The sequence below is a fragment of the Platichthys flesus genome, chromosome 8 (genome assembly GCF_949316205.1).
Source record: "Platichthys flesus chromosome 8, fPlaFle2.1, whole genome shotgun sequence".
NCBI lineage: Eukaryota > Metazoa > Chordata > Actinopteri > Pleuronectiformes > Pleuronectidae > Platichthys > Platichthys flesus.
Window position 1 is genome coordinate 12,376,360 of NC_084952.1, and position 13,437 is coordinate 12,389,796.

Genomic DNA, 13,437 nt, shown 5'->3' on the forward strand with positions numbered 1-13,437 from the left:
ACATGAGATCTTGTTTACAAACTCCAAAGTGTAAAAACCACACACTGTGGTCAGGGTCTGTTTGTCCAGGAACAGTGAGTTCCTGATGTCCTTGTGGATTTTGTTGCATTTGAACAGAACCAGGTTCATCTTCTCATATAACTCTCAGCGAGATCACAAATAAAAATATTTTCATTAAACTTTGAACTATTTACAGATTAGAATTAGTAGTTACAATATTCTGCAGAAATAACATAAATATTTACATTTTATGATAAAGAAAATAATAGTGGTTGTCATAGGCCTCATGTAACCTTATGTATCCATTTGTGTGAGTGTGTGTGTGTTTGTTTCGTGTGCATGCATGCGTTTGGTTACATTTGACCAGAAGCCCTTTAAAAGCAGCCCTGTGATACTGCTGCTGTTTGACATAGTTAGGGAAATTCCATCTTATTAGACCTAATTATCATTCTTCAATCTGTTTCTACTTAAATGAGGTCCAGACACTAATCAGTGAACGCCCTCTCACACAAACACACACACACACGCACACACACACACACAAACACAAACACACACACACAGCGACTCAATGTGGTCTTAATTTTCATTAATGTGAGGACGGTTGGAGGGTTGGTAAGGGAGCGGACAAGTCTCACGGTACCTGAAACATAAAACATATCTAATCCCATGATTCCATTAGCAGAAGACCATAACACATCCTTCTTCTCAGCTCGAAACTACACACAGGTGGTCAAACAAGCTCACAACTCCTGAGAAGTCATGAGGAGCTGTAAGTAATGCCTCCTGCCCGCCATGGGAGGGCAACAGAGGCCTATAAAAACAGCTTGGTGCTACATTTGACAAGAAATGTCTATTTAACCTATTGGCCAATCATTTAAGAAACAGTACTGTGGGCTGAAGCAAAACAGTTTCCAGTGCGGTTGTTTACCCCCCGGCAGGATTTGGAGCAGGAGCATGATCCTTAATCTAATCCAGCGCTCTCCTCAACCCCCCCAAAAAACGAAGCACGGCTAAATCATTTTGACACATCTTGGTTCCAGCTTCTAGTTCCCTCCAGTAACTTGGAGGCTTTATTGTCATAAAACCTTATAAGTCTTGCCTGGTCCAAGTTGGAAAGTATGTTCCCATTATTCTTCATTGCACCAATTCTGCACAACATCTCATAGGTTGCTTCACATTAGAGAATCATGCATCCTCCATGGGGTGCAGCCCCTCCAGTGCTGCGATTAATAGACCCACAAAAAAATGCAGCTAAAGCATGTGTTTATTTAACAACCTAATACACACATGCACATTGCATCATATACTGCTGGATTAATGGGAAAGGTAACAGCAAAACAGAAGTGGCCCATGATTTCAAATGTCTTAAAACATGTTTTATGTACATCCTTAGAGTTTGTTTTAACTTCTGAAATCCTCTGTCTGCAGATATTGTTCCAACAGTGTTACAACCACTGTGAGCCTTGTAGCCACATCATCCAAACCTCAAACTTCTGTTCCTTTTTCACTATATAGAGCCTATGAAAATAGCACAATGTATTGTTTTAATATTCATTTTTATTTTACTGTTACACTGTTGATGTTTCACAGTTTTTTTGTCTTTTCACCCAGAGTTGGAGGGATTGTCTCTGTCAGAATATCCCACCCAACTTACACCTTTACTCAGTCGCTCATAACGCTGATGTGTATGATTTGATGTGTACGACTTCAGCTTCAATCACCACAACTGGACCCAATGAGACCAGGAAATCAACCACAAGCTCTGTCCCGTGTAATTTGTGGGAGCCACTGACGGAGGTGTTGATATGACATGAACAAAAAGAAAAAGGCTTCTAGGAGTTAGTGCTTTAAACCCTTATTACATTCAGACATTGCTCACGGTACACAACCATTGTGATGATGACATGTTGAAAAGAAGAAAAAAGCAGATTGTATCAGGGGTTAGAACTGTCGCCAAACACCAAGAGGGTTCTTGGTTTGAACCATAGTCTGGACTGGATATAAGGATGGAGGACATGACAACTCCTACAAAGTGAAGCCAAATCATCTTATAATAAATAATAATAATATCAAAATAGGAAACTAACCTGGATTTCATAAAATAAAAGGTATTCAATTCACCTGGTGGCTGCTTACAATACAGGCCATAAATCCTGCCTCCTCTATGTTAGTTGACGGGACATGGACCAAACTAAAAAGTCCAAGTGCGTCTCAAATACTTTTTAGGTCGTTTTTAACCACACTGATTTATGTTTTAAAAATGTTATTTGACACTGGTAAACGGGTTGGAACATCATGCATTGACAGTACTTCGCTACCGTGAATCCATAGACGGCATATCGGGGTAGTCCATCCATTTAATAATCAGACCCTGGGTCAGCAAAAGGAATTTCTGTGAGGAGTTTACATGTTCTTTAGTCATGGTGGCTTCCTCCCACACTTCAAAGACAGGCAGGTTAAATTAAATGGCGGCTTCAAATTGCCCGAAGGTGACTCCTACCAAGTGTCCCCATAGCCATCAAAGGATAAGCTGTGTAGCTAATGGATGGATTGTGGTTCAATGGTTCAAAAGGATATACAGGCATTCTCGCAATTCTGGCGATAGATGTTCATCAGTTGCTTCATGAAGCAACCACAGGCATGGAGTTGAAAAGTAAAGTAAGTGTGATGTGTAAGATATGTTTGTTTAAAATTCAAAAAAACACAATATCTGCATCATCGTTTAAATATCCTTTTCGGTGATGACAACTGAAATTTCAGTTTGAACTTTAAACTTTTTGCATCAGATCTTTTGATGTTGTATTTGGAGCCAGGCAGGAGCCAGGCATGCAGCCAAGAAAGATGTACATGAGATGAGATTATTATAACTAAATGAAGACTGTGGGTAGAATTAGATGAAGATGTGAACATGGAGTCCGGTTTGAGTTATGCTTTCAAAGGGCATTCGGAGCTTCAGGGCGTTCAGGGTTAGGCCTTGATAACCCTCCCTGATGTTTTTCCGCACGCTCCTGATCTTGAAGCTGAATGGCCAGAGTGTGGCATGCTGTGGCAGGGGGCTAAACTCCTGCTGTGAGTGTTCAAATTAAAGCTGTATGTTTGCACAGAACTGAGGGGCCAACAATAAAAGTATCCTCCAAATCGCTTATGGTGCATTTGTACCCTGTGAGGCGAGGAGGTGCCTAAAATCAATTAGCACATTCATCATTTTTCCCCCACAGGGACTCCTGCTGTCTGAAAATGACAGCCACTACTGGGAGCAGTGTAAAATCAAAGCGGTGCCGCCGTGCCGTTGGGCCTGTGGGCCAATCAAACGTCTCCCTCTGGCTTGAATTATGACATGAAGCTCTTTAAGTCAGGGCCATGGAGTCAAAGGAACCCTGAGTGTGCATAAAACCGATGCAGCGCTAGTACAGGACAAGCATATTCGCATAAATATTAGATAATTACATGACGGCGTCACGACCGCCGGCGACAGCACATGATGGATGAGCTGGGGAAAGAAAACATGAACAAGGCCAGCGGAGAAAGAGACAGGGCTACTGGTGTAACACAAACTCTGGATGGAGCGATGGGAGTGAAAGGCAAAACAAAAGATGGATTGACGGAGGAATGGCGGAGGTCTTAGTGTCCTGGGCCTCGAGTATTACCCCTCTCCTCTCGCCCGTCTTCTATTTCTGCCTTTTAAGGACTCCATAACTTCAAGTAGATAATGAGTGCCTTGAAGCAGGCTGAGTAAATCAGACCGAGAACAACAGAGGGAGAGGGAAAAAAGGTGTGTGTGAGGGGGGGGTGAGGGTGGTTTGAGAAGCAGTGGGAGACAGTGGAAGGAAGAAGAAGATTAGACGTGATAACAAATGAAGCGGAGAGAGGCCGAGCGGAGCTGAGCTGAGTGAAGACGCATGATAAGATCGTGCATTAACTTAAAAGCATACTTTAATGAAAGTCCGCCAAGAGCTTAAGAGAGAAAAAAGCAAAGACAGGTCCCATGCAAGGTTAGGAAAATAAATGTCTGCAGTGGATGTATTTTAGTTTTTGATTTTTGCATCTAACCCCTGAGTTCCATTTTCACAATTCCTTACACCCGCCATGTTTCTCTATTTACAGTCCAAACAGCTGCAGTTGGATTCCCGCCTTCCTTTGACATTCTTTTCAAAATTTGCAGCAGAGGGAAAACATTATACAGTCCAAAAACGTCAGCTTTTCCCTGCAGAGATGTGACTTTGAAGGGGCCTGGAGGGGTCGCCGAACCATTCAGGATCCAAAGAGACCGCGACCTCATCACTAGCTTCTGATCAACAGTGATTGCGTCAACTTTAAACTTTGACCCTTATTGGAATCATGTGTGTCAGAGAAAGGACAATTGCCTCAAACTAACAAACTTGTCGGGTTGTCTTCTTTTATTCTTTACACAACTAGATACAAGTTAAATATTCTACAAGAAGAAAAAACTTTTTCCTAAACCTAACGAAGGAAAGCATCCTTCTTCCACTGGGCACGCAGCGTTCATGTCGTATACTTCCTCCTGGAGCTTTTTTGCAACACAATGAAGACCTTTGAGTAGACGGTCTGAAAATGTGTGCTGTTATCCCCATTTGTCAGGTTCACCATGTCGAGACGACAGAAACTCGCAGACGTCTTGGAGAGAGATCAGGGCTGTGCTGCAGCCAGGAGAGGACTATAACAGCAGGCCTTTTGTCCTGCCTCAGAGCAAGGACATCATTGAACCTGCTTGGTTTCAAGCGAGCGAAGGCTTAAAGCGGCTCTGATCAATAATTTAGTTTCAATATTGGCTCAGATGACAGTGTGATAATTATCATCCAGCTAAACGAGAGGGAATATTGGAATGAAGTTAATCACAGCATCACTCAAAATACTGCTGGTTGCTAAAACCTTTGCAAGCTGTGTTTTCTGGACTTGCCAAAAAATGTAATTAATGACTTCACGTCAAAAACTGCATTTAAAATCTGAATCAAAACCAATAAACTGTGTATAAAGATGGATGACACGTCTCCTATTCCTCCCACTGTACAGAAATGAAGCTAAATTATCCAGAGTAAAAAAAGGGTGGACAGGTCAGTGGGATCCCAGACATGTAAAAGCATCCAATCAGAAAACTGTCGCGGAACAGGGTCTCTGATTGGCCGTCTTTGAAGTTTGGGACAAATTGGAACTGGAGGATCTGCTCCAAGAACAACACACAGTGCAAGACCACCCCCCGGCCTTTTTGATGGTCATGTCTGGTCCATGTACTTGAAACACAAAAACAGCTTGGACTCTCTGCTCAGTAGGAAAGCAAGGGATGGAGCGGCAGTGGCGAGGTAGCACAGATCCATATGCTCGACCAATCGCAAGTCAGTCTCAGCTGTCATTCATGACGTTTCACATTGAGTAAATGATTAAAACCAAACTTTGTGGTTGAATTAACACTTGAACATAGGACAGTGTGACAATATCTATCTAAAATCAAATTGAACTTATTTTTAAGTTTGGTCCATGTCCCATTCACCAGCATGGAGGAGGTGGGATTCCTGAAATATATTGCAGGTGGCGATCCAGATGTTTTGGCTTCTCTTAGGGGGAACTATCATGTCATCGATCCTTACACACTCTATGGTTGTAAACACAACTTGTTTATGTTCAACTAATGAGAAAATAGGGCGGCATAATGAAAAGGCCTGCGTGCTTGGGAAAACGGTTGCTGCTGTTGACTGTGAAAAAAACTCGGGACTGTTGTGCTCTTTGGTTTCTGACTTCAACGTCAAAGTGACAATAGTTGGCTTGATAGAAAACAAATAGTCCCCGAGCTCCAAATAACGGCCTCGCGTGACGTCAAGGAGGAGTCCCTCTCTCTGCCCTTATTTCAAACCATGTCTCTGTTTTTACTGCGTCTCTCCGTTATTTTGCTTTTCCCATCCGTTCACTTCTCCGAGGCTAAACCGCAACAGTTGTGGGAAATCAGTGCCAGCTGTCAGCACTTTGATTTGATTGTAGAATGTGTCAATCAGGCCGGGGCCACGTTGAACAAAATCTAATTCTACAGTCACTCGTTATTTCGGCTCCCCGCGAGCTCTTCGCTGAGGGATCAATTTTGACTGTCCCACAGAACCAAGGACCAGGGCATCTGATTTCTGTTCCTTCGATTCAGCGGACTCAACCTGAAAGCACATTTTACGTATGGACATTTATTTTGAATCCCTCTGAATAATCGTTCTCCTTGTATTAGCTGCATGTTGGGGTTGCATGGCAGCTTCAAAAAAGATTATGTTCAAGGTAGAACATCTTTCTAACACAGACATGTGAAGCCATTTCTTTGACAATCTCCTCTCTGGATCATTTGTGGTGGCGGCTCTGCAGGTTTGAGAAGAAAGGTTCAGATCTCTGTCAAACATCAAGCTGGTGTCACAAATAGGACGTGAATTGTACTGGTTCATCTGGTCAGGACTCCCTCTAAACTTCTCTGACTTGCTCTTCCCCGTGTTTCTTTCCAGGCAGACACACGAGAAAAATGCCTTGCCGATGGGTTTTGTTCCATTCTTATTGTCCTCAAATGACGAAAGACATAAAAAAAGAATTAAAGAGAGGAAAAGTCAGACAGCGTGACTGAATGAAGAAACAGCATCGTATTATACTGAGTTTTTTTTTTTCTTTTTTTAAGAGGACCGTAAAGAGATATGCTCTGTGTGCTGTCCAGGCCTGGAATGGGGAAATATTTTGTTCTGCCTTTTTGAAATGATGCGCTTTGGGAGCGATAGAACCCCCCCCAGAAGGCTGTGAATGTTGAAATTGGTTGTGTGTCTTGTATGTGTGTGCACACAAGAACAAAGACGTCTGATTATAAATGTCAGTTTGTATCTTTGAGTTTACTTTGAGGGGAAATACTCTTTTATTCAGCCACATTGTGGAGAAATCCTGGAGAATAATATTTTGTTGTTGTTTCTAAATATCATAGAGACTAAAATGAACTGGGGATCTTTTGTATGACTCCCCAGACCCAATCCCGTTGTTTCCTCAAGAGACGAATATTTTAAAGCAGGTCACAAACACCAATTTATATGTAGATGCAGATTTAACATTGCAAGACAATGTGTTTTTTTAATCATATTTATTGATTTCACAGAGAGTTTCTTCCTGGATCTTGATGAACAAAATCCAGCACATTAAAGGGATACAATTGTGGATAACCACATTTCTGGTGGTAAATAACTGATCATGGCAGCAGGACATCCTGGCCGCGGGTTTGACTCTACAAGTTCCACATAATGAATGATAGTGAAACGAAGACGTCTACACTTTGCAATAATCTATCAGAGAATATCAGGTTGCAGAGTCAGGTCCCTATTTTATCACTCTTTTAAAAACACATTTAAAACAAAAGACTTTGTTCACATGACATTTATTGCATTTATATTAATTATAAAAACATGATTTCGGTCAGGTTTTTTTTAGTTGAATATAGTTTTATTTTGCCTGCTGTAAATCACTTTGTTGTTTGTTTTGAAAATTGCTATTCAAGAGAAGAACTAGAGTCCATGAAACAGAGGAAGAAGCTTTATCTGGCTACACAGACAGTGGTTCATTTATCATTGGTTTGACTCTGTTTATGAGATTTGTTGACAAAAAGAAAGGAGGTAATATCACCATACAGAGTTTTTTTTAGGTTAAAGGTGGGATTGAGGCATATTGTTAGGGTTAAGATCAGAGGCGATGTAATGACGCCTTCTAAGTGTGAGACTGTGAGTGTGTGTATGTGAGAGGCTGTCTGTGGTTCTTCCATAATCTCCTGTCTTCGTGTGTCCCACAGACAGTTTAAAAGCTTTCTATTTACCTTTCGCACCAATCTCAAGGATGGACGTGTGTGTGTGGAAGAGTGTGAGCGCTGCAAGTCTTCCCGGTGTGGGTGGACAGCTGGTCCAAAACAGGCGTTTTAGTGTCTAACAAACCGTGACATGTCAAACATGTAACGTAGACCGCGACACAGCAACATGTAAAATGCCTCATTGACTCCCACCCGAGGCCTCGGGGAAACGAAAAGAGTAGAGAGAAAAATCCTTTTGCTCGCGCAACCTACTGCAGACATTAATCATAAATGATATTTTACGAGGGACGGGGAGGAATATGATTGCCATGAAAAAATGAGCAAAACAAATGTACGGGGGGAAGTTCCTGGCTGGAGCTGCTGGAACCACCTCAGGATACAACTTGGCTCGGGGAACAAAGGTGCTGCGATGTACCCTGTGTTTGGATATGTGTGTTTATCTCTCTCCGTCTCTTTCTCAGCTCTGTTTTGATTTGCGTGTCAGTGTTTTTGCCAGGATGCATGTCAGTTATCAGACAGATTAGGTGCCATCAAACCTCAATCATCCGTCTGTCATCTGGCTCAGATTTCTCTCGCCTTTATCTTGCATGTTTTCTCATTTCATCGCCCTATCACAAACACACACACCAACATGCATTCAATGTAAACTTGGAGGAGAAGACGTGAGAAGGAGGGACGGGGGACGGTAAGAGACAGAAAAGAGCAGAAGCAAATACACAAAACTGCATGAAGAAGCACACAACTCTACTGAGCTGAAACACCTGAGATTGACAATCATGCAGACAGGTCCAACGTGGCAGAGCATCATGAATAGACGTAATTACTCAAACAGGACTCAAGATTTATTTTTCTAATTCTAACTGGCTTTTAGACAAAACCACAACAAACACCAAAAGACAATGACTACAACAAAAATACAAACCCTAACAGGCATGAACACAAAGTCACCCGATAACGGACAGATTTTTTTTTTAAGAACTGAAAGTTGGTCAAATCTGATGGTTATCGTGAGAATCCGCCTCCAGAGTATTTGTCCCTGTAAATTGGATGGTCAATAGAAAACATTACGCTGAAATTAATGTTTCTGTTTGGGTTCAGAAAACAACTCATTGATCTTGATTAAAAATTAGTCATGTTGAGTGTGTGCAATCTGGTGAGGCTCAAACCCTAACCCTGACCCTAACCCTAACCCTAACCCTAACCCTTTAATCTAGTTGGTTGGGGTGGTTTCATAAGTGTTTGGCCCTGTCTGGGTGCCATTCCATTTTTTCTGTCATCTTACATAAATGTCCATGCTGTCGATCCTACAGCACAGGCGCAGTTGTTATGGGCCTGAGGTAAACTTTGATTGACTTTGATAAATGTGGATTTGTTCAGCTGAGCTGTGTGTCTCACTCTTTGGCAGATGCCGTGGAGAGAGCGAAAAGAAAAGAAGAAGAGAGCTTTCTGTTTTGTTCCGGTGCTACACTGTGGGCTGAGGCCTCTACAAAAACACACTGGGAAATATCTCATGGCACGTAGTGTAAGTTCCAGTCGGAGGTGAGAAGGAGGAAGGGAATTGTTTGTTGTGTTATTATCCACAGCGAAATCACGGCTCGCTTCTCTGGACTCAGATTTACCCTTTCCACATGTGTGATGTCACGACTTTTCACGGTCAGGTAAGACTTCTGTCAGACCGTAACACCCACGCGATCGCACACACACGCACGCACACACACACACACACACACACACACACACACACACAATCCATTCAACCATCAGATGAATGAACGCCCAGCCCCAATTTTCTCCCTAATTACTTTTGAAAACATGTCGAGGAGCCGAGCAACACAGGGAATGACAGCTCGCAGTGTTTTCCTAAGGGACTAAGTCAACAAGCACAGACACTGACATGAAAGAGCTCACACATCTCTGCGGTTTCGCTCGCTCACACGGACAACCAATTGATTAACTCATAAATCAACCTCATCACAGGCCCCGGGCCCTGGAGCACCCCTGCACCCCCACTCCCACCCCCACCAACCACCCAAAGAAAAAAGCTGTGAGAAGCTGCAGCCCAACCCTGTAGCCTCCAGCTAAGTAAGTGGAGGCGGGATGTTCCCCGTCATGGCAGAAACCCAGCAGGAGGGTGAGGCCAGGTGGGGCAGGTAGAGTGGGTGCAGAGGTATAAGAAAGAAAAACATTTAGGGTGGGGTCATGGAAACAACAGGTAAGGGATTAGTTTTGTTATTCTAACGACAGGGAGGGATGGAGACGGAAAACACAGAGGGGCTCAGAGAAGGATACAAACGTGTTAAAAGGACAAAGCAGGAGATCGGCTGAATCAAACACCGTGTAACGCTGCCAAACAAGGAGAGACAGATATGGAGAGAATGAGGGAGAGAAAGCGTTGAAGAATGCAGTAAATCCCTGAGCGACTGAGCAATTCTCTGGAGAAAGGAAGGAGGAATTTTTATGTGCTGCAGGTGAGCAGAGCGAGGGAGGGAGGGGGGGAGGGAGAGGGAAGAGGAGACAGAGGGAAGGAGATAGACAGATGGAAAAAGAGGCCGAGAACGCGGGGGTGGCCGAGGGAATTTAAGGGAAGCGTGAAAGGGTTCGATTGTAGCAGAGAAAAGGGCACACATGGGGTGAAAATGAGGCGAAAATGAGATAAAATGACACAAAATGGCTCCCAGTGCGAGTTAGAGAGGGCCCGACAAAGGAGAGAAGTCGAAGAGACATATGGAGAAAAGATTGGAGGAAAAGTTTGACAAAGGGATAGAGAGCAAAAAGGAGAGAGGAAGATAGAATACGGAGGAAGAGGAGGTCTGAGAACGGCTCGACGGGTGCATCTGTGCGTCTTAAAGGAATAGAGCAGGTTTCGGTGAGATCGCCTACTGGTCAGCTCCACATCGTAGTGTGACTCAAAAATTTTATTGAATGTTTCATGGGGATAAGAAAGATAATGTTTGTACATATATTACATCAGTTCACTTTTATTGCAAGTGTTTCAGCTGGAAACTCTGTGAACTTCAACCCGGATGAATTTCTCCTCCTTTAAATATTATCACTTCGTATAACCAAACTTTTTGTAAGTAAGTACTGCAAGAGAACAGGGTTAAAAGGTTTTACTCACTTGCCATTTAAAATATAGCTTTCAGAAACATATTTCAGGTGAATTTAGATGTATTGTATGTGCCAAGCCTCCTTTAAAGCCACCGCAGGGCTTTTGTTTGCACATTGGAAATTGTCATTGGACAATTTCCTCATCAATATCCCTCTTGTTGTCAAATCACGTCATGTCCGACAACCCTCTGCATCGTTACACTTTATTTTTTTTCTCACTCGCCTCTGGAAAAATTGGCAATATAGCTTCAGTTAGTTTGGTGCGGAGTAAGGTTATAAATACTCAGATTCACAATCCTAAGACATTCAATTGGAGATGAAACCGCTCAGCAGTGCCAATCAAAGCTGTAACTAGCTCAAGATGCTTTGATATTGAAGCTTGGGTAATAACTTTCTGAAATTGCCTCAGTGGAATGTTGAATATATTTTCAACCTTCTTCAAAACAAGATGTGTGTTACTGAAACACTTGAGCTCTTTGGACAAACCAAAACCTTTGAGGCACTTCAACTCCCGGCCAGCTAATGGTATCTGTGCAGTGAGTGATCTTTGTTAATATCCACAGATTGTATGCATCAGACTCTGTTTACATATCTTGGGGGAGATACTGTATATATATAAACATTCGTATGGCTGGCTGTCCTTGCTAAGGGTGTTTACTAGCATGATAACTACAATGATAATGATGAGAGCATCCACACCGATAAACGATAATGTGATGCCAAGTACACGCGCAGCGCTCCGGCTGTGTTGGAGCAACAAACGTCTTCTCATCTCTGTTAATAATAACAACAAAACATTTAACCACTGATTCCAAGAGTGAGTCCAGTTGCATCCCAGATGTTCTTCTTCTTGCTGACATCTTTATAGACCCTATTTTTTGTTTGTTTAATCAAACAGAGGTGTCATGTCATCTGCCATATTGAACACGATCTGTAGAACGTGACACCCTGTGAGTTTGGATTGGCTGTCAGTGTTTCTATTGTTCCTCAAATCACTTTGAAAGTGATCCCGATGGAATCATTTTCCACAGTCGTTGATATTAGTGTTCAAAACAAAATATTTATGGCTCTCCTTATTGGTGTGGACAGTCTGTTGTGGCCCTAGAGGAGACTGTGATGTGAATGGCCTCAGATGTTCTCCCAAATGTGCGACCTAACTGTCAGTGGTCCTGGTGCAAAGTTTGGACCACGAAAAGTACATGTGGAACAAAAAGTAAATATATGTCTGATTCTGCTGCTCTGTTTTTATACTATCAGTTTGACTTGACATCCTCAGGGGGACACAGAGGAGTTTCCCAAAATCTTGGTGTTTTTCTTTTAGACAGGAAGGCGGTGGAGTGTGGAGCAAAGGACTCAAGGGGTGATCTCCAAGAGCGAATAAAAAGGTCCTTAGCGAGATTGCCTGCACATCCCACCCCTCTGTGGGTCATTAGGCTTGCATTAGATCATACGAGGCTAATAGACAGACGGGTCTGTCTCAGCAGCGGCGTGTTCCTCTGCGAGCAGCTGCCTGATATAGACCCAACAAGCCAATAACGTCGATGCCTTGTCACTCAACTCCGCTCTCATCGAAGGGCTCGCCAGCAAACAGGGCTCAGCTATCCTGTTCCGTATTAGTTACAGCAATTTGTCTCTGCAGCGCTGACAGAGCGAGACAGACGGAAAGAGACGGAGGGAGAAAACAGTGAGTGATGGCTGCTCGATCGCTACGCATGACAAACCTCATTCCAAAGAAGTTCTGACACATCAAGATAATGATTCACACACGTGCTGAGTTTGCAAGCCCACACAGGGGCAAACAATACACACACACACACACACACACACACACACACACACACACATACACACACACACACACACACACACACACACACAGGCTGTACAAAGCTTCCATTGTTGACTACCGGCAGTCCCTCAGTCACTGCTTACTGAATGTCAGAAAACACACACAGCCTCTTATGTAAGTGTGCATGTGTGTGTGTATACATATGTGTCATGTCTTTGTCAGTGTTAAACTTTTACCCCGTATAGTGAAAGTCATGAGTGTGTTATGATGTGTCAGTGTTGTCACAGTCGACTTCTCGTCCAAGTCACTTCCTGCTTGGCCTATCTGCTGCTTTTGTCAAGATTCACGCTTTGCCGCACTTGTTTGTCAGAGCCCTGCTCCACACTTGTGTATGTTTTTTTGTGTGACGACTTTGTGTCAGGGCGGGTGTGTGCAGGTGTGCAGGTGTGCCTCAGAGGTGATGGAGGATTCTCATTGATCCCTTAATATCTGGCCCGAGGCGACGAGGGGGAGCCAGAGAGCTGCAGAGAATGTGGGAAAAAAGTGTAGTCGAGAGCAATAAAGCCAAAACAAGAGACACAAAGAGGATTGAAAGATAACAGGTGAGGAGGCGATAATAAAGAGTGGGTGTGTAAGACAAGTGGCGTGAAAAATAAAATAAAGATAACAGAGACAGAGCGAGGGAGACCGGCGGCTTTGAAGCAGACACAACAAGAGAGCT